Source organism: Solea solea, chromosome 17 (genome assembly GCF_958295425.1).
Source record: "Solea solea chromosome 17, fSolSol10.1, whole genome shotgun sequence".
NCBI lineage: Eukaryota > Metazoa > Chordata > Actinopteri > Pleuronectiformes > Soleidae > Solea > Solea solea.
The window spans coordinates 3409271-3428769 of record NC_081150.1 but is presented as its reverse complement, the minus strand read 5'-3'; the positions used below and the strand labels follow the sequence as shown (position 1 = coordinate 3428769).

Genomic DNA, 19499 nt, shown 5'->3' with positions numbered 1-19499 from the left:
TTTAAACGTCATAAGGTAACAACTTGTCACCATTATGTCAGTGTTTTAAAACAGTCACTTTAAATGTTACTGTATATATATGTCTGTATATGTATATATATGTCTATATTTATATATATATATTTATATATATATATTCACACACACATATTTATTATATATATACACACACATTTATTATATATATATATATAAAAATTCAGAATATTATATACATATAAGGTTCTTTCACGAGCAAACTAAGCAGCTGCTTGTAGAAAAAAATCTAGATATCTGCATACTGGGCTTAAGTATTAGTAGTAATAATAATAATAATAATAATAATAATGATAACAATAATGACATTTAAAGGCTTGGAGCAGCCCTGCTAAAGAATAAATAAGTAATTAGAAGTAATTGCGTTTACACTGGATACAATACTCAAAATACAACAACCACAAACATTTGATCATAATAAGAGTAATAATAATAATAACAACATATTTATTTATATGGTATTTACAAAATAAAGCTACAAATTGTATCATAAATAAAAATGCTTGTGTGCTCATGTGAAATCACATGAAAAAGCACCTCAAACAATTAATCAATATTTTTAGCTTAGCATTCTCTTAACCCATTGTACATTTAAGTTACTTAGTATCCTAGTTTATAATTTTTACTGTTAATTTTATTGATGAATTGTTTTTTTTGTTTAACACTTTGTATTGCAATGAAAGGTAATAGTTATAGAAGTAACTTAAAAATAAAAGTTATATAACCATATAATAAAAAAAAATCTATATTGTACATTGTACATTGTACATTTTCATTTTCCGGAAGCTACTCAGGGCTGCCCCCTACAGGTGAGAATCTGGAACAGTCAGAGGGCCTGTGATTAAAGTGCGGAGTGACTCCTTAAAAAAAAACCCACAACCTTAATAAAACCTGGTCGCCAGCTTTAAGAAGCTAAAACTGGGGCGACGTGTCTACACAGTTTATATTTAACATCTTTGTCTTAATCATTCTCAACATCCTGTTGGAAATTGCAAATTCTTTTTCAATATATTCTAAAATAGAAATGTGATTGTCAACCGCTGACTCACACTCTTTAAGGTGGACGGACTTCCTCGAGGCACAGCAATAACTACAGAGGTAGAAAGACAATTGTTTGACTTACGGTCAAGTCTAATCCAATCATCTCTCCTCTAGAAATTACTGTATCTTCTCTGGGATTAGCTGGCAGAGGAGGAAGAGAGGAGGAAGAGAGCAGCCTTCCATTTTCCTCAAGGGGGGAAGTGACTGGTCGTGGAGGAGGAAGTAGGAGAGGAGAGCAGGAAAAGGCGTCCCGTCGTCACAGGGTGCGGGGAGCAAACACGACAGGGCGCACGGTATGTAAACACGTTGTGTCTGTGTGTTCTGCTTGATTTCCCGGTGGAGTCTTGGTTGATGAGATCTGAAGGAATGTGATCACGTCTCAGTGGTTCCCACCCACATTGACACAGAGTGACTCAGTGGATGAAAGAAAGAGGAGAGGAACTGAGTGGTTTTGGATGTAGAGACCTGAATTCTGCATCATCAAACACCTTCCCCCATAGAATATACTGTTCAAATAATTTAGGGAACACCCAAATCACACATAAAGCGTCATGACATGAAATGTTTCAGCTGAAATATTTGGAATTTTTCGACAACAAAACAATGTAACGTACATCAAAATCACTGTCGACTGTAATAATTCTTATTCTAGTCATTTATGATTTTGTTATTTCGAGCACTGTCGATCGCTAACTCCGGCCTCACATGTCCGTGGTGAGTTGCATTGTGGTACGGTCGGGTCAGGGTGGAGCTGGACCGGCCCCTCCCACGACAGTCAGCTGATAGGGCGACAGAGGTCCTTTTCTTGAGACAAACAGCCACAGAGAGCTGCTGGACGACCTCCTTTGTTGTCTGTTGTTTTGTTGTCGTCGCACTCATACGACATCACGCTCACACTCCGCCTACCAAGTAAAGGCGCTGTTCTCAGTCACTAGCCTGACCCAGGGCTTTACCGTGAGGGAAACACAGCTTATGTTGCTCTGCTAACCTTTAATAACCCCAAAAGCATCAAACCCACCAACTGTCGACCGTGTGTAATATTAAGGTGAAATTAAAGAAGTTACACATGTTTTTTTTGTTTTTAAATATACAATATCCTGATTGTATGAATTATTGTTCTTCATTAACCAAAATGATCCTTGTTTTGGAGGACCACCGTGTTTGTACAGTAGCCCACAATGGACTATATAATAAATAAATATACAGTATATAAATATATAAATAAATAATAATAAAAATAACAATAATCCATTCTATTTTTGTTGGCACCTTTCTCGACACTCAAGGTCACCTTACATAAAACACAAACACATAAAAAAAATGAAAGAAAATAAAAGGCAATAAAATTGGACGGTGCAATGTGGTTATTGGGAGTCTGCCAAAATACCTTAAGTTGAATGGAAACAGGCCTAGATGAAATAGATAATGCTACTAAAACACATTTTTAATGTTTTTCCATTCATTTTATAATTTAAATTGATATGGTAGTGCAATCAGCATTTACATTTCATTTTAGTTATTTCATTTTATTTGGAAAACCTTGACAAAGTTACATAAAATGCCCCTGAAACACAGTTTACAAAGGCAAAAAAACCTTATTTTTCTTTATCGGTGCTGTTTCAGTGACTTCTGATTTCCCCTCATGAAAGGCGTGTGGAGGAATGGAATGGGGTGGAGGGGATGTGACCTTTGTTCATTCTGCCGAAATAAAAATAATCACTTCACTGTTTTCATTTAAGAAGCCACTGATGAAGTTTGCCGGGATTCCTGCCAGCGTTGACTGAGCCTTGATCGAGGTGAGATGCAGTGACACACACACACACACACGTATGTGCAAAGTTTAACCATGTGGCAACACACTGTGACATGTTTTGCAGTTTGCCAGTCGTCATCCTGGATTTTTCTGAAACCACAAGAGACCATATTTGGATGAGAGGAAACCAGCGTGACATCTGCTGTCAGTCACACCATGTCCTTGTATATTAGGCTACGTCCATACCAACCTGTTTTATTTAACCCTTTAACACCTGAGCCTCTGAACTTGAAGAATATTATGTTGTGAGTAAGTGCTTTTGCCCATTTTTGAAGAATAACTTTCAAAATCTGGCAGTTATTTACAATTTACTGCATGTGAAAATAGTGTATTAATAGTTTAAAATTAAGAACAACGTAAAGTTTTATGGAGAAAAAACACTGCAGTAAATTTAAAATTTGAACAGTATAAAACATATCATTTGTTTGAGACTTTGTCTCAATGTGCAAAAACAGGCCAAAGAATGGAAACTTATGTACAGACGTTTTTCCAACTCTCTCCTCTCACCGTTATAACCACATGTTGGCTTTGACTTGACACTTCTCAACTTTCAGAAACCGTTGGAATTTTTTACGATAGCACAAACCGTTGCGTAATCACAGTAATACAAAGTGTTGCCTGCGATGCACTCGGTGTTAAAGGGTTAAAAATGCATAAATTCTAATTATTTTAGAGCCCCAGAATGCTGGAAGGGCAAAAAGGAAACATTTTTGTGTCTCAATTATCCGCTGTGAACGAAAACACGCTATTATTTTGAGATTGGTTTGACATCGTCTTTGGCCAAAATACATAAATCCCTGCTCTGATTTTCACCATTTCCTTTCTCATCAGGGCCACACAGCGGGTAGCACTGTTGCCTCACAGTTGCTGGGTTTGTATCCTGGTCCAGGTTTGCATGTTTCTCGCTCTGTGTGAGTGGGTTTTCTCCGGGTTCTTCCCACATCGTCCAAAAACATGCAGAGTGAGTGTGTGAGTGAATAGTTTTTTTATATAATATTACTTAAGTAATGGTCTTAAAGTGTATGACATTTACTGTATTTAAGTATCAAAAGTCATTTTCTGATACAAAATGTACTCACGTTTTAGAAGTAAAAGTAAGGTGAGGAGGAAAGATTGGCCCAGTTGTCTTTCAACTGGGTGGTTGTGGGTTCAATTCCTGGCTCTGCTAGTCCATATGTGTCCTTGAGCAAGACACTTAACCTCATGTTAAAGCATGTGAATGTGTATGAAAGATGGGTGAATGGCCAAAACTGTGTAAAGCAGCTCAAGACGAGAAAAGCTTTATATAAATACAGACCATAATACCAACTCTTCTTCTTCTGATTTTATTTGGTAGTAACAAAGGGAGTTAAAGTAAAAGTACAAGTTGCTGGAATATAACTAACAAAGTAAAAGTACAGATGTGTGAATGATGTACTTTATTACATTCCAACACTTTATTGTAAACCTGACTGTGACTATGTTTCATTAGAGTCTGGCTCCATGTCTGTGGATGTGCAGCACATGATGATCTTCAGGGCGACGGACTTTCTTCAGGAACTCTTTCACACACCAACATAATGTTCCAGCTCACTCAAGTATACAGACGCAAAATATCCCCTCACCTGTTGTCACACCCCTTTAAAGGTCATTACACCATTCTAATGACCAGAGCCACATCATAATAACAACAGTGTAGCCTAATTAACAGAATCATAACTTTGTAATTGGCAACACTTGAGCTCAACCCGACATCACATGGAAGGAATTATGTCAGCACACAAACACTCTGCCTGTGTAGGAGTAACAAGGAAAATGCCCAACAACCGAGACAAGAGAAAAGACAGAAAAGACAGAAAAGACAGAAAAGCTAAACACAGGGCCAACAGTGTCCTGCCGACACGCTCATGTTTGAATGAACAAAAAAAGAATGACCTTCAGTAAAAATCACTATTGAATGATAAAATAAAACATACAAAAGCAACTTTCTATATTTATTTTAAGTTATTGGATAAACAAAAATAGTTTGAGGAATTTTTTATATTAATTGCAGTTTGAGCTTTCTTTGTCATACTGTATGTACAGAATGCAGCATGTATATTATTATATTATATTATATTATATTATATTATATTATATTATATTATATTATATTATATTATATTATATTACATTACATGATATCCTATTATATCCTATCATATTATATTATATTACATGATATCATATTTTATTATATTATATTATATTATATTATATTATATTACATTACATGATATCATATTATATTATATTACATGATATCATATTTTATTATATTATATTATATTACATGATATCATATTATATTATATGATATGATATGATATTATATTATATGATATCATATTTTATTATATTATATTGTGCATTCGAGGGAAATGAAAATGCAACAGAAGTTTTAGCTGATAGCAGTTAGCATGTTTAAATATAATGGTAATTGTAAATCCTAAAGCTGCAGTACATAACTGGCTTTTTTGTTACTGTTGTAATGATGTTTTCATTAGGACTGGTCTTTGTGAATGGAAATGATGTAACAGGAATTGCATGCTGATTGCTTTGTCTGAAAACAGACTCTGTCAAGCAATACTATCAGACCGGAGTGAGGGAGTGTTTGTATGTTTATAGTGACATAGTGACCCATTTTATCGAGTGGGTTTTTTAAGGAGCTTAACTCACTTCTGAAAGTTTTCATGGATACTTTCTTGTGTTTTCAGTCTGTTTACAGCTTTCTTCCTGTGCTAGTGCAACGTTTCTGGAAATATTGGCAGGCAACGCAAGATCTAAACCCCAACATTCTGAGAGTCACATGGAGCTGATTTGACAATTCTTTGACTGTCGTATTATATTTTTAAATGATATTTAAAAGTTAGGCACTACAGTTTTGAATAGTGAAAGCTATTCGGCTCAGATTATCTCTGCAGCAAATCCTCCATTCTGTGTGGATCGAACCTGGCCGTGACGGACCAAACTATAGTAAAAAACAAATGTTGTTTTCCTAACCTTTAACCTAAAGTAATGTTTTACAGCAGCTGCGATACAGTGTAGGCACATGAGAGTGATGTCACCAGCCGAGGAGGAAAAGGGAGGTGTTTCCATCTCCTGGATGAGGATGAAAGGAGGGTTAATTCATCAATGCCCTTACACACACACACACACACACACACACAGTCTTAACCTTAAAAGGTATTAATAATGACAATATTGTCTCTCTATTTACATCTCAGATGTGGAGGTTTTGTCGGCTTATACAAAGGTCATACAATACATTTACAAGTTTGTTGAAGGTTACACTTTTAAAAATTAGATTTAAAGATCTGTTGTATTTTCTGTATTTCTGTATGGCTCCCTGGACACTCCTTGGGTTAGGCAATCCCCGTCCTCTCAGTAAATGTCTCTATACTGCTGAATTCTCGGACTTATGACTGTCTATGTAACTCACAACTAAATTGCACTTGGTATCATGCACAGCAGAACTGCTTCATCTTTAAATATGGATTTAGTTATTTTAAAAACAATAAAAAAGTTTCTTAATTGCGATGTATGAGATACCTTTTACACACAAGGTTTACCAGTTTGAAAACCGCTCACTCTCCTGCACCAAAATCCATAGATGGCCACTGGTCTTCTGCAGCCTCTTTTTGTTTGTTTGTGTCACTTATTGAAAATCTGGTTTAGTTCTAACACTGAAGTCACAAAAGAACACATTTAAACTCAGTGAATCAACAACTCAGCAACACAAACGTCTGTTTCCAACCAGAAAAGGCTATTTAAGAGGGAGATGAAGTGGCAAAGACAGCGTTGACTTAAGCTGAAGCTGTAGATTTTATTAGGCCCTGTTAAGTGCAGGAGTGTTGAATCTAAACACTCTAAAATCAGTTTCTCCTCGTGTCCTCACTGTTTCCAGTAAGCATGCGTCTCCGTGTCTCAGCACAAACCCTCACACAGTCCAAAGGCATGGGAGGGGTAAACTTGCCCAGCATGAGATCCAGAGATAGATCGTCGATTCCAGTCAATTCCTGGCAGTTTTCCACAGTTTTCGGTGCTGACTGTGAATTCCAACTAATGCCTGTTAACGTGAACTTCCAAAGAAATTAATAATAATCTCACTTTTCCTATTGCGTGACTTTTGCACAGAAGCCCCTTCCTCCCTGAGAAATCCACTCCTAGTTTTTTCAAATCTTGGTAGAGTAGCCAAAATGTGACTCAAGTAAAAGTACTGTTACTTTAAGATTTTAATTACTTAATATTACTTACTAATTAGGATTATCCAATTCCGATATTCAGATACGTCCGGAGTGTACCACAGAAACCCGGAGACCAGAGCCTTGGTGTCGGACACAGTAAACAACGAGCCGCTGGCTGCATTTGATTGGCAAGATTTTGTCAGCCATAGCCAACAGGGAGAGAAATAGGTCGCGCATGTAATTACAAAAACAAAAGATATTAAAAAATAAAGTAACGACCGTCACTTAGCCAAATGGAATGGCGTAAAAATACCGTTCTTTCTTCAAATATATACTCAAGTAAAAGGAAAAGTATGTTGCAATAAAACTACTTCCAACAGTACAATTTAAACAAGAAGTTACTCAAGTATTTGTAACGGAGTAAATGTAGCGCGTTACTACCGACCTCTGGACACCTACAACATGATGTTAAAGGAAAAACCTCGGCCTTAATTTAAATCTGCTCGTCTCAACTATAGTCGCAGTTTTAAAGTCTTCTGGCAGCGTCTTGCTTTTCTTCTCGGACCCTCGCTGACCTTTGAGGATCTTGCTCTGAGGATATTGTGTTTCACCATGTGAGACATGCAGATAATATGAGCTGTGTAAATCATGTCCTGTATTGAGGCGTGTAGAGGGGAAAGGTAAATCCACCGCCTCAATGGCAAATGCCCCCCAGGGACTCCTGATATCACAAAAGCAAAGTGTATTTCATCTTTGTCATCTTTACCGTCTGTGTTTTCTCTCTCATTGACTCGGTTTGGTACACGAAGCATGATGAAACAAAAGAGTAGTATAATAACAAACTCCTACTTCTCTGGAAACATAGTTACGATCATTTTAAACAGGACATTTAAATAGTGAACGAGAACAAAGAGATTTAAAATCTTTCTCCATACCTGACTTACACTGAAGGATGTGTTTGTGTTCTCGGGAGCAGAGGCTCTGAGGTTATGAAAGACACTTGGAGTCAAACACAGGAAATTATTGCCTGAAAATATGTGTCTCTGGTTTTCCTGTATAAATCACACAGATAGTTTAGTAATCCACTTTAAATGAGTCGTTAAAACTGATATTATATGAACCTAAAAACATTTTTTTTGAGTGATTGAAGAGCAATCTTTGACTTTCAGTCTCAGGTTTATTACATTAAGTTTGTTTTCATTACCTGGTGATGGCAACACAAGCTGTAAACATTAATATTTTATCATGGTTTTTCCTGTGTATTCATTAGTGGGTCACTAAACTGAGAAGAATTTACTCACACTTCTGGAGAAACTGTGAAAAAAATCAAAGAACTCTCAACTCCCAGATGAAATCAACACATCACACACAAGAACACACAATTTGTGACCAACTGTACTATTAGCATACTCACATATACATATTCAGTTTATTTTTGTTGTCATCACCTGTTGACTTGACACTTGGTGTGTGTTAAAATCATAAAAAATACCCACCTACATGTGTACTAAAGGCCTAAAACTCACCATACCTTTACCTTAACATTACCTTTGAATCATACAAGCAGGAAATATGGAGAATAATGATCGTTTCTGGAGTTTATCTTGGTTAAATAGCATTGTTGATGGAATGAGAATGACACTGAAAACTTCTTAGCTTAGTGTTTCTAATCCCTGCTCCAGTCAGTCTCCAGGGAAAAACACATGCATTGCTTCATTATTATATATTTATAATTTGTAAAAACATCAGACTATGAATCTGAATCTGTCTGTGGATCAGTGACAACAATCCAAGAGCCCATAAATCCATATTAGCACCTGATGTGAAGCTGGATTTGAGTCCCATCTCTAATCATTCCCTCATGCCTCTTGAGCACAGCCATGTTGTGCCTGTGATGCAGCAGGAACAGCAGAGTTGGATGATTAATTCTCATCTATTTAATTCAAATTACTGATTTCTTTGGACAGGGGAAGAATGGATCCTTGCCTCGGGGAGCTCAGAGCACCCACCACTCTTCTCCGTTGGATGGACTGTGTTCATGCCACAGTGAGTATCTGGAATCTCCTGGCCTCATCTCACATAAAGCCAGATTATTCTCAGTCTGTGTGTTTTTGAGACGAGCAGACGAAGTGGAGGAATGTGTCCTCCCAGAGACTCCGAGTGTTTTCTCTTTGTCCCTGTCTGATCCTCACTTTATGTGAATCTTTCAGTGAATCACGGCACCTCTGCCTGTTATCATTTATGTCTTGGTAAGAGCAGAGGACTATGCAGGAAGTAAGAAAAAACCCTGTAGACCCTGCGTCAGTGCCTCATAAACCCCCCACTAACCTTTAACATCTTCTCACAGCAGCAACTTAAGGAGTGGAGCAGTTTGGTTTTTTTTTTTTCTTGCACCTGGTTTTTTACAGAAATTCCATGGTGGTGCATGACAACTTACTCGCATACTGCTTTTAAATTCTGCACAAAAGCAGTAAAACCAAACGTCTGAAACACACGGTGCAGAGTTTGACAGATTGACTGCGAGGCAAAAACGACTTCATTGTGTTTGCAATGAAGTCCTCCCCGGTGCCTCTTTACAACACCCTGCAACACCAGTGTTTCCTACTCACTGTTCTCAGCTCCACCTGGAATGCCACTGCCTGCTGATGGATGTATGTATGGAGCGATGGACAGGATGGACAGGAACACCCCCTTTTCTGCTCTAAAGCTAAAGTAAATATGACTGCCCCCCTTGAGGAGTCTATCTTGGCACACTGACAGAAATATTCTGAACTTCCTGTGACCCCAGAAAGAAGAACAAACAGCCTTAAAGTCAGCTCTGCACTCTCCCACACACACACACACACACACAATATGATGTATTGTACTAACACTAACCTTCAATTCTAACCAGAACCCTAAAACCAGGTTTGAACCCTGAAAGAGCCCTTTAAAGTTGTGGGGCCCAGGCGAAAATGTCCCCACAAAGGTAGGTTTGTATGTGTTTTGGACCTCATAAAGATATGAATACATATACACACTCACACACACACACGACCTGCATTCTTACTTTTACGTCTGCGCCCACTTCCCATGCTCTGCAGACACGTGTGAATGTCTGGCTCTTTAAGAACCCTTTGTACTCACACACAGGAAAAACACAAGTCAATACAAAGCCGTTATAACAATTGACCAGCAGCTTGTTTTCATGCCACTGTGCTGCAGTGTCACGGCAACGCAGCTCCTCTGCTGCTGCTGCTGCTGCTGCTGCTGCTGCTGCACCACATTATTTCATCCGCTTTGTCTGGCAGGAAAAACAAAGGTGGAAAACAAGGTGATTCTTCCAATACAGCACGGCTGCTTGTAGCACCCATTGTTTAACCCCATGCATGCACGTCAGTATTTACAGTATGAGCATATGGACAGGACACGGACTTATTTATGTGTAGTGTATGTAAAGCGTGGTTAAAACTGTAGTGTGTGACCTTTAGATATAAAGAAATGTCTCCTTCAAACCATTGTCAAATGTTTGTTTGTTTAGGTCTCGTGTCGCCCTGTCACATTCCCACACTGCACACAGGAAGTGATTTGTTTTATGTCAAGACAGACGGAGGCAACAGCAACATTGCGCTAGTAAAGTGAGGCGGCTGCAATGAGGTTTGAATGTAACTGAAAAGACAAAGAAATACCAACAAAAAGTATCAGAAGTGAATTCTGCTGCTCAAAAACCCTGGTCATTCAGCCGTTCACCGCTCCCTCAGTCAGGTTTGATAGTATTGCTTGACAGAGCCTATGAGCGTATGAATAATGTTCTATTGTTTCCGTTTCTTGAAGACCAAACAGAGGCAGAATAACAACAAAAAAAATCAGTTGTCCAAAGTGTTGAGAAAATATCTTTTGTGAGGTCCAAAGAAAACGCACAAACGTGTCTTTGCGAGGACATTTTGTCTGGAACCCACAACTTTAAAGGGTTTTTTCAGGGTTAAGATTTGGTTTTAGGGTTAGAATTGGATGCATTATGTCTATGATGTGTCCTCACTAAGACATAAAAACAAGTTAGTGTGTGTATGTGTGTGTGTGTGTGTGTGTGTGTGTGGTGGGAGGTGCATATATATCCTGTTCTCTTGGCTTCTTGGCTCCGAGGCTTTGCTGTATATAGACAAACTGTATATATAAGAATGGTCAGAGAGGTCAACTAAATGTGTGTGTATGTGTGAGTGGACACTGACCCTTAAGTCTCACAATAAGATCAAAATTCAGAGCGAAAGAACAATAACCTGTGGGGAACTCAGAACCTTGGAGAAGGTTTTGTTTTTTGAATTCCTCACCGAGAGACCTTGTTCTCTCTCTTCGTATTTAGGGCCACTGAAACACAATGTGTGTTCCCACACAACACACAACACAACTCCCTCATACAAAAAACCTCTTCCCCCTCATGCTCTGACCTAAACACATGTATGTAGTTACAGAGCATGCTGGGAGGGCTGCACTTTTCCTTTTTTCTCTCTCGGTCAGTCTGGTTTTGTAATCATGTTCAGGACATGGATGTGAAGCAACCACAGGCAGTATGAAAGCAAAGACTTTCCCTGTTCAGAGACGTGTTTCCTTCCAGCTGGACACAAAATGTGTGAACATGCAGTGAAAGTTTCAGAAGAGCTCGCAATTCATGACAAAATCTGCCATGAATTCACTCGTCATGGATAAGTGAAAGTTGTAGTTTTTCTTCTTTTTGTGTCCAATTTAATAAATCGCATTGCACAGATTCGCCTGTATCGGCAGCGTCCATCTTGACCTCTGTGTGTGACATCATCCTCGGGCCTTGCATATGTCGATAGAAGTGACAGCAGCTTGGATGGAAGTGTATGATGTTCAGGTAAAAAACAAAACACGAAGGAGCTGAAGTCTTAATATCCAAGTTTTCCTGTATATGTAACAGAAAAATGTCCAAGATGGATTTAATCATAATCAGATTATGTGAATCAGACCATAGTCACATGTTGAGTATACAGACTGGACTCAATGTAAATGACAATACAGTACTATCTTGATATTCCCAGAAGGAAAATTCCCAATCTAATGTTATCTAATCTAATCTGATTTAATCTGAATATGTTTGTGTAAGTGTATTATCCATGTAAAAACATTGTTTCGTAGCCTCATAAAAAGCCCAATTGTGTGTACTTTGGGCAAAGGCCATCCTGAGCCAACATGTTTTGACAACAGTCCAAATGGATGTGTTTTCACATTTTGAAGCTGGAGCCGACTGAGGAAATGATGGTGGACACTTTCCCAGAAACCACCGGAGAAGAAGGAGGACACGGTGGAGAGAGTGAGAGAGAGAGAGGAGAGAGTTGTGGAAGAGTGTTTTTATTATTTCTTGAATGTTTAGGTGAGCGGAGGAGACGTCAGTTTGGTTGCAATCTGCAGTCTCACCATTCGATGTCACTAATTCTCACTTGTTGTTCCACACTGGAACTTTAAGTTTGTCCATGTAGTGAAATAGCTTAACTACTGCGCGATTTCAAATGGAAAACGTCTGTGTTCTTTTCTTGTTCTGTCCCTTTTCTGTTTGAGGCTGATAAAAATGGGCGTGCGCTTGTTCAAACATTGGTTCTCGGGGTTCCACTGGCACAATGAAGTGTAAATGTTGGCTTGGCTTTGAAGCACGAGGATGAGGTCAAACAGAAAGTTGGGGCTGGTGCAGCCTCAATGGACTGATATGGTCAGAGGTACGACAGTGAGATAGTGAGTGACGGAGACAGACTGGACCATTGTTTGACCACACACAAACACGTGATATCTGAAGGATAATATTGACACAGAGTTTTGTCTTCATTATGTAACTTTAAAGACACTCTCTCAAAAATACAGTTCCAATCCTCTGGACTCACATAGCTACACTGCTGTTAATATTAATGATTAAATTAACTATATGAACATGACCCCTCAGATATTTTTTACTTTTATATTTGTTTGCATTTTCTTTTCCTTTTTATTTATCATTTAATTTTACATTTAAAGTTCAAGGTTTATTTCTATAGCTATATAAAATGCACAATGAAGCACAGTATTTGTGACACTGGAGTTTCATTCATGGTGAAGCAGCAGTCAAATGTCCACTCATATTTCTATTCATTGTGTTTCATCACCCTTTTCTTAATATACTCGTATCTTCATTGTTACTATACGATGCATAGTCTTCTGATTCTTGTTTTTGACTCTTGTTGTGCTTCTGATATAAAGGACTGTGGAGGATTGTGGATCGCATCGGATTTTAGACTTTGATCCTTTCGACTCATCTCGAGTTATAACCTGATGAAGATTGATTGATTCATTTATTGATTCATTTAACTTTATTGTTGAGAGAGAAGAAAGAAATAATAATATGAATTGATATATATGTATATATATACATATATGTATATATATATACATATATGTATATATATATATACATATATATACATATATATGTATATATATACATATATGTATATATATATACATATATACATATATGTATATATATATACATATATGTATATATATATACATATATGTATATATATACATATATATACATATATACATACATATACATATATATGTATATATGTATATATATACATACACCAACATTTACACACATACTGTATATTCACATACAATCTTTTTAATCCTCTCCCCTCACAGAGCAAATACTGAACACTTAACATAACATTTCCAAAAAAGGAGTAGGAAGAAGTATTGACTTATTTAGTCCAGACTCCCCAATACAATACAATAAAATACAATACACACATAATATATGTAATCACACATTTTACCTTCTGCTGCACACACTGTTTATATACATTTCCTTTTTAAGGATGTACAGACGTCGTCTTGTCTCAGTGTGTGTGTCACAGGCTGGCACCTTGTTTACACAGCGAGAGCATTACATAAACTAAATCCTCTGGTGTGCTCTCTGGTCTGTCTCGTAAACACACTGGTTATTGCTTGTGTTTTTCGTCTGTTCTCACAGCTTCACGATGAAGAGATCCAGCTCAGACAAGAGCTCAGCACTAAGGAGTTGTTTGGAAAGGTTCACTGTTGGCCAGTGAACAAAATGTTGGAACAGAGGAAGTGCTAATAGAGAGGGTTTATCTCACAAAATTACGACCTGAGGACATGATTATTTTTGTAACGTTGCTGCGGGAACTTTAAAAGGAAGGGAGTGATAGCTTGTCAAAATATTCTTTAGAGCAATGCAGCACAAATATATCAGACAATAGCAGTAAGTTATAGGATCAACAGAGTTAAAAGAAAAGCTGGCAGACGGGCACAAAAACAAAAAACCTAATTAGACACCTGAGTTTTGTCTCTGAGACGAAAAATCTAAACAAACACATGTAAACAATGTCTGTGTTTAGACAGAAGAAGCTCATATGGCAGCTGGATGCACTCGTTTATGATGACGTGGGATGTTTTGGATGTCAAATCCATTTTCCTCTCTCGTATTAATCAATCTTGTATATAGGCCAAGACTTTTTCACATCCACGATCATTAACTCAGAGCACTTTTAAATTGGAGCCACAGATGGAAGAGTGAAAACAGCTGCTGCTTTTACCTCCTGAGGGACTTTTTTACAAGACTTCAGGTGCTTATTTTACAATAGTGACATTTAGGTACATCACATCTTTAAATACAAGTAGTCTTGAGAATGTAATGTCTTAATCGTACATACAAGTTGTTTTCAAACAGATGTGTACAATCACAAACTTTGTGTCACATATGGAAGTCTGAACAAAGGATTTCAATGACGGCAGCAGTGGATTAGGTAAATAACTGTTCTCTTATAAACTTTTAATTCGTCTCTGTTTCAAGTCATTTTGAACTGTTTTTCTGAACATACTCTACATTAACATATTGTCATTTTTATATTATAATCTAATATTGTGATTTCTTAATCTTACGCCTTAGAGTTAGGGTTAGAGTGTTATTTTAATCCTGAAGGAGCAAATATAAATCACCCAGTTCTCCTGCAGGGATTAATAATATATTCTGATTTTTGATTAGCCAAAGAGCTGATTTTCTCTGTGAACTTTGGGGTTGACAACACAAATGTTCCACCAATCTTAAATACATTAAGTCCGATGTTTCCGCAGTGTTTTTTGTAGCTTTAATAAAAATTGCTCATTAAGTGGACTGACAGCACCGACACGTAAATCTGGGGAAACTCCGAGTGGGAAACTCTGGTGACGACCAAAGCCATGAACATTTTGTGGTTTTCATGACACTTAATATGACAAATAGGAGTCATTTGTATCGTCGTCATAATCTATGAATCACACACTAATGGTTATGGAAATATCCAGAAATATTCTCTGTAAACTGACTGCATCTGCATGAAGATAAGACAAATATTAGGATTTATTGACCCAACATAACTTAAAGGTAAATAAATATATAAATATATGATGCTATTTCCTTCCTTTGCTGCAACCATCAGCATTTTGTCTACTGCAGCTTTAAAGGCTCATGTGTGATATCTTGACGCCAACAAAAAGAAGAGTGAGAACAGTTTGCAACAAAGTGACCACAACCCATTCTTTCCAAGGCGTAGCGCTGATCCAACTGGTGCATTATGTTCTGCCAGCGTTGTCTTGGCCGTGGTGTTGGAAGACAACTGTGTTGGCTCCCACTTAACAAGAAACAGAGGGGAAAGTGAAAATCATATCTGAGGAGGAGAACAAGCCCGTGTGTGATAGCTTTACTGGAAGGCTCTTGGCGTCATCTGTGACCTGCTGCTTCTGTCTGGCCTGGATCTCTGCCACCGTGTGTCAGCGACAGTGAGTTTAGTCTGCGTGTGGAGTGGCCGTGATGACGAAAAGTGAGTGTGTGTGTGTCTGTGCGTAAGAGTGAACGCGCTACTCACTTTTACTCACTCTGTTCCAAAGAATAACAAGGATTTATCAGTATGGTGTCACACAGAGCTGGTTTGACGTCACGACCCTCGACATCGCGATGGTTTAGGACACACTGCCATTTTACTCACAGGAAGAAAAGTCACTCCCACAGAAAGTGACATTTTCCCAAAGTGCCGTGCCTCCTTTTACGGTAAATGAGGAATTTTCCACTTCAGATACACTGAAGACAAAACGCACATGTGGCCACATGAGATTCTCCTGACCGTGGAATCAAGAAGGTCAATCCAAAATATTAACCCGTGGATCTTCATAATTTCTAAGGGGAGGGAAATTAAATGTCTTGGGAAACTAGTTTTCTGGCAACAAGCATGAGACAGTTCAGACCGATGTCAAGTCAGACCTCCATCTTTAGAACTCAAACGGAGAGCTGACTTTGATTTTACCAGTGAACAATTTTTATTCATTTATAGAGAAAATATCCAGTGAGTAGCATTCCTCTGGGAGAAAATGTCTTGCTGATGCCAGAGGTCAGCGGAGAACACGGGCACATGGGCTACAGCAGGATATTAGCACACTTGGTGCCAGTCCTCCCATTTTATTCAGCGTCCTGTGGCAAACAATCGAGAATCACCCAAAACAATCTGAAACCCTTTTTTGAAGTCTCCGTAATTTAAAGTTCAGAGATGACACTACGATGCCAGCTGTCAATCACACTGGTGTCCACTCAAATGTGCCATATTTTATTGATTATTTGTTTCAAAATGGTAACATTACATTAGAAAATTGACACCAAGTTCCATTGTAGGAGACCTGAAACTAGCAATTGACATCAAGTAGACTGAGGTTATACATCAAGTGAGAAGTAGGCTCATTTCCCCATAGACTTCCCTTCAAACTGACTTTTTGCAACCATTGAAGATGATACCATTGATATCATATCCTGATTAAATTCATTAAGGAAACTGAAAATCTCAGCTGACAGTAAGCATTAGGCTTGGAAAAGATATTTATATTGTAATGTACAAATGTGAAATGCAACAAAGAAGGCAGTCATTTTGTTCATTAAAATAAGGAAGGAATGACCAGTGAAAAAAATACAACTTAAGGAGCTGTCAGTGTTGCTAAAATGTGCATTAAACCTTTCCAGAATTCCATATTTCTTTATCCAATTAGGAGCCAGAACTATACAAAGAGGTGGTCCTCTCTTTTTGTAAACGTTGGCTGTTTAAATGTGTAAATGCACATACACCCAAACTATTCTGTTCAGGACGTGACGTAGGGAGAAGGAAGTTAACAAAAAGATGACATCTCTGACAGCAGCTTGAATGGGATTTCACAACAGCATTTGCTTGGGACTTCAATGTAGACTCTAGAATGACCCCGGTTAACACATGTTACCATAACACAGGTTTTCAGCTTGAGGACTGCTACTTATTTATAAAACTTGACATCCGGTCGTACCTGCGGCTTAACAGTAAAAAATCACGTCAATGAGTTTGAAAACCACACTTAAAGCTGCAGGAGACAGGATTTCTAGAGAAAGGTTGTTAAAAATACCAATGTTTTGGAATCTGTCATTAGATGAACACAGACAAATATACTTGAGTCACACATGACAGATGATCTGAGGAAATCTCTCTTCAATCATCTCTGAAACTGTGTTTTTTAAATTTTTGTCTTTGCATCATAAAAAGTGGTTTCCAGTGCTGGAATAGCAATTGTTCCACTGAAGGTATCTGTTTTATATCTTTCTAAACTGACCCGTCATTTGTCAAAAAACTCCCGCAATGGGACCATTTTTGCAAAAGGCTGTAAACGGAGCCCAGAGAGTTATTCTCACTCTCAGATCACATGAATTACATTATCCTGAAAGGTTATTATGGAATTATCGATCACTAATGCCAAAAAAACAACAACCTATCATTCCTTTGTAGTCTCTCCGTTTTGTATTTTCCCAGTGCTTTGCGTTGCAGCAACGCCTCACAACTGTCAGCTCAAGATTTACAGCAGAGACCTTGGCAGCGCGTTTCCCTGGGAGAATCAATGTGAACGTGAAAATCTCCAGAACAGAACAGATAAATCTCATTTTCCATGATGAATAACAGTAGGAGTAGGAGTTTTGTGTTTGTGCCACTATAAAAAAACCCAACTTCATTTACTCTCAGAATATTTACGGTTTAGAGAGCTATACATGTACATGAACTATACTGTATATGTGAATTTCTCTGTGAGATGAATAAAGTATCTATCTATCTATCTATCTATCTATCTATCTATCTATCTATCTATCTATCTAATAAAAGTGCACTTTAATTATGCTGTAATGCATAGCACCATTAGTAAAAAGCACTTTTTGACTATTGTAAATACGTCATCACTTTTAATGTGTGTAAAGGTCGAGTGAAGTCAGTCCCACATTACAAGTGTGACCTGTATGTGAGTATTTATAGCTGCTGATGTTCCGCCCTCGTTGGCCTTTTGGCTCCATTATACGTGGCCTTGAGTCTTCATCCGAAAGGCGTGCGTGTGCCAGCTCGCGCTAAACAAAACGTGGCGATCATTTTTCATTGCTCGTTGTCGTTGTCAACGTATTCAAGGAAACCGAGCCTTCCCTGAAGACGAGGACTCACATTCACACAGTCCTGCTCACACACGGTACTTGGATGTGCTTCCTATGAGAGTTCCTATGTCTCTGTCCACACATCCCCTCTGGCAGCACTCGTTGCGAGTGTCACCATGGAGCTTGTTTAGTAGCAGCAACAATGATATAATTATTCATTACAATAAACACACCACTGGGTCATAAATCTGGAAGGACCGCAGAGTTGAATGTGTGGATGTTGTCCTGCGTGCTTGTGCTGGAGGATTTATGATTTAGTTCCACTGCTACTGAAACTCAATGAACAACAACTTCTGCTTGTTGCTCGTTTGTTTTTTTTACACGTTTCCTTTATGAAACAACACCCATCGATAATGTATTTATAACACAAAATAAGTCATGTTCTGAAGCTGTTTAGTGTCATGATCAGAAGTATGTGCAGTCCAAAGCCAAGTCAGGGTTTGGTTGATTGGCATAGTGAGTCTTCGTATAAAACTTCCCAGAACACCACAGCAGCTTTGGAACTGCTCGTGTCAGTGTAAGCAGACATGATTCAGTGTCTCCACTCACAAACAAAGAGCTCAGTCACAGCACCAATCAAGGCAATCATTTCAAAATCTCTTTCAAAACCACCTCTCAGTAACCTAAGCTTCAATTTTGGAAATAAATCATTTAAATGAAAAACAACTTAATTTCTCAGTTCAATTTGTGGATTTAAAAACATCCTATCACCACTAGTCTCATATGTTAAGTCATAAAGAGAGAAACAGTTACCTTTAAATGACTTTGTGGCATGCATGTGCACATTATATCATACTAAAGCAGACTTTCTTATAAAATCTCATAAAAGTATCCTTAGTTTAAGAAAAGAGCCAGAAATCAAATCAGTTTAAGACTCCTCCTAGTTTAAGTTCAT

The 19499-nt window shown here is 37.9% G+C and overlaps 1 long non-coding RNA gene across 2 annotated transcripts; it reads left to right on the top strand.

Moving 5' to 3' along the window:
* The first annotated feature begins 1195 nt into the window (after positions 1-1195).
* On the top strand, positions 1196-4574 carry LOC131444038 (uncharacterized). 2 transcript variants are annotated; one of them, XR_009233687.1, is made up of 4 exons: positions 1196-1370; positions 2817-2873; positions 3722-3851; positions 4362-4574. It is a non-coding gene; the product is annotated as an uncharacterized LOC131444038 (long non-coding RNA). The 2 variants fall into 2 exon arrangements; XR_009233688.1 differs by lacking the exons at positions 3722-3851; positions 4362-4574 and adding an exon at positions 2955-3118.
* The last annotated feature ends 14925 nt before the right edge of the window (positions 4575-19499 follow it).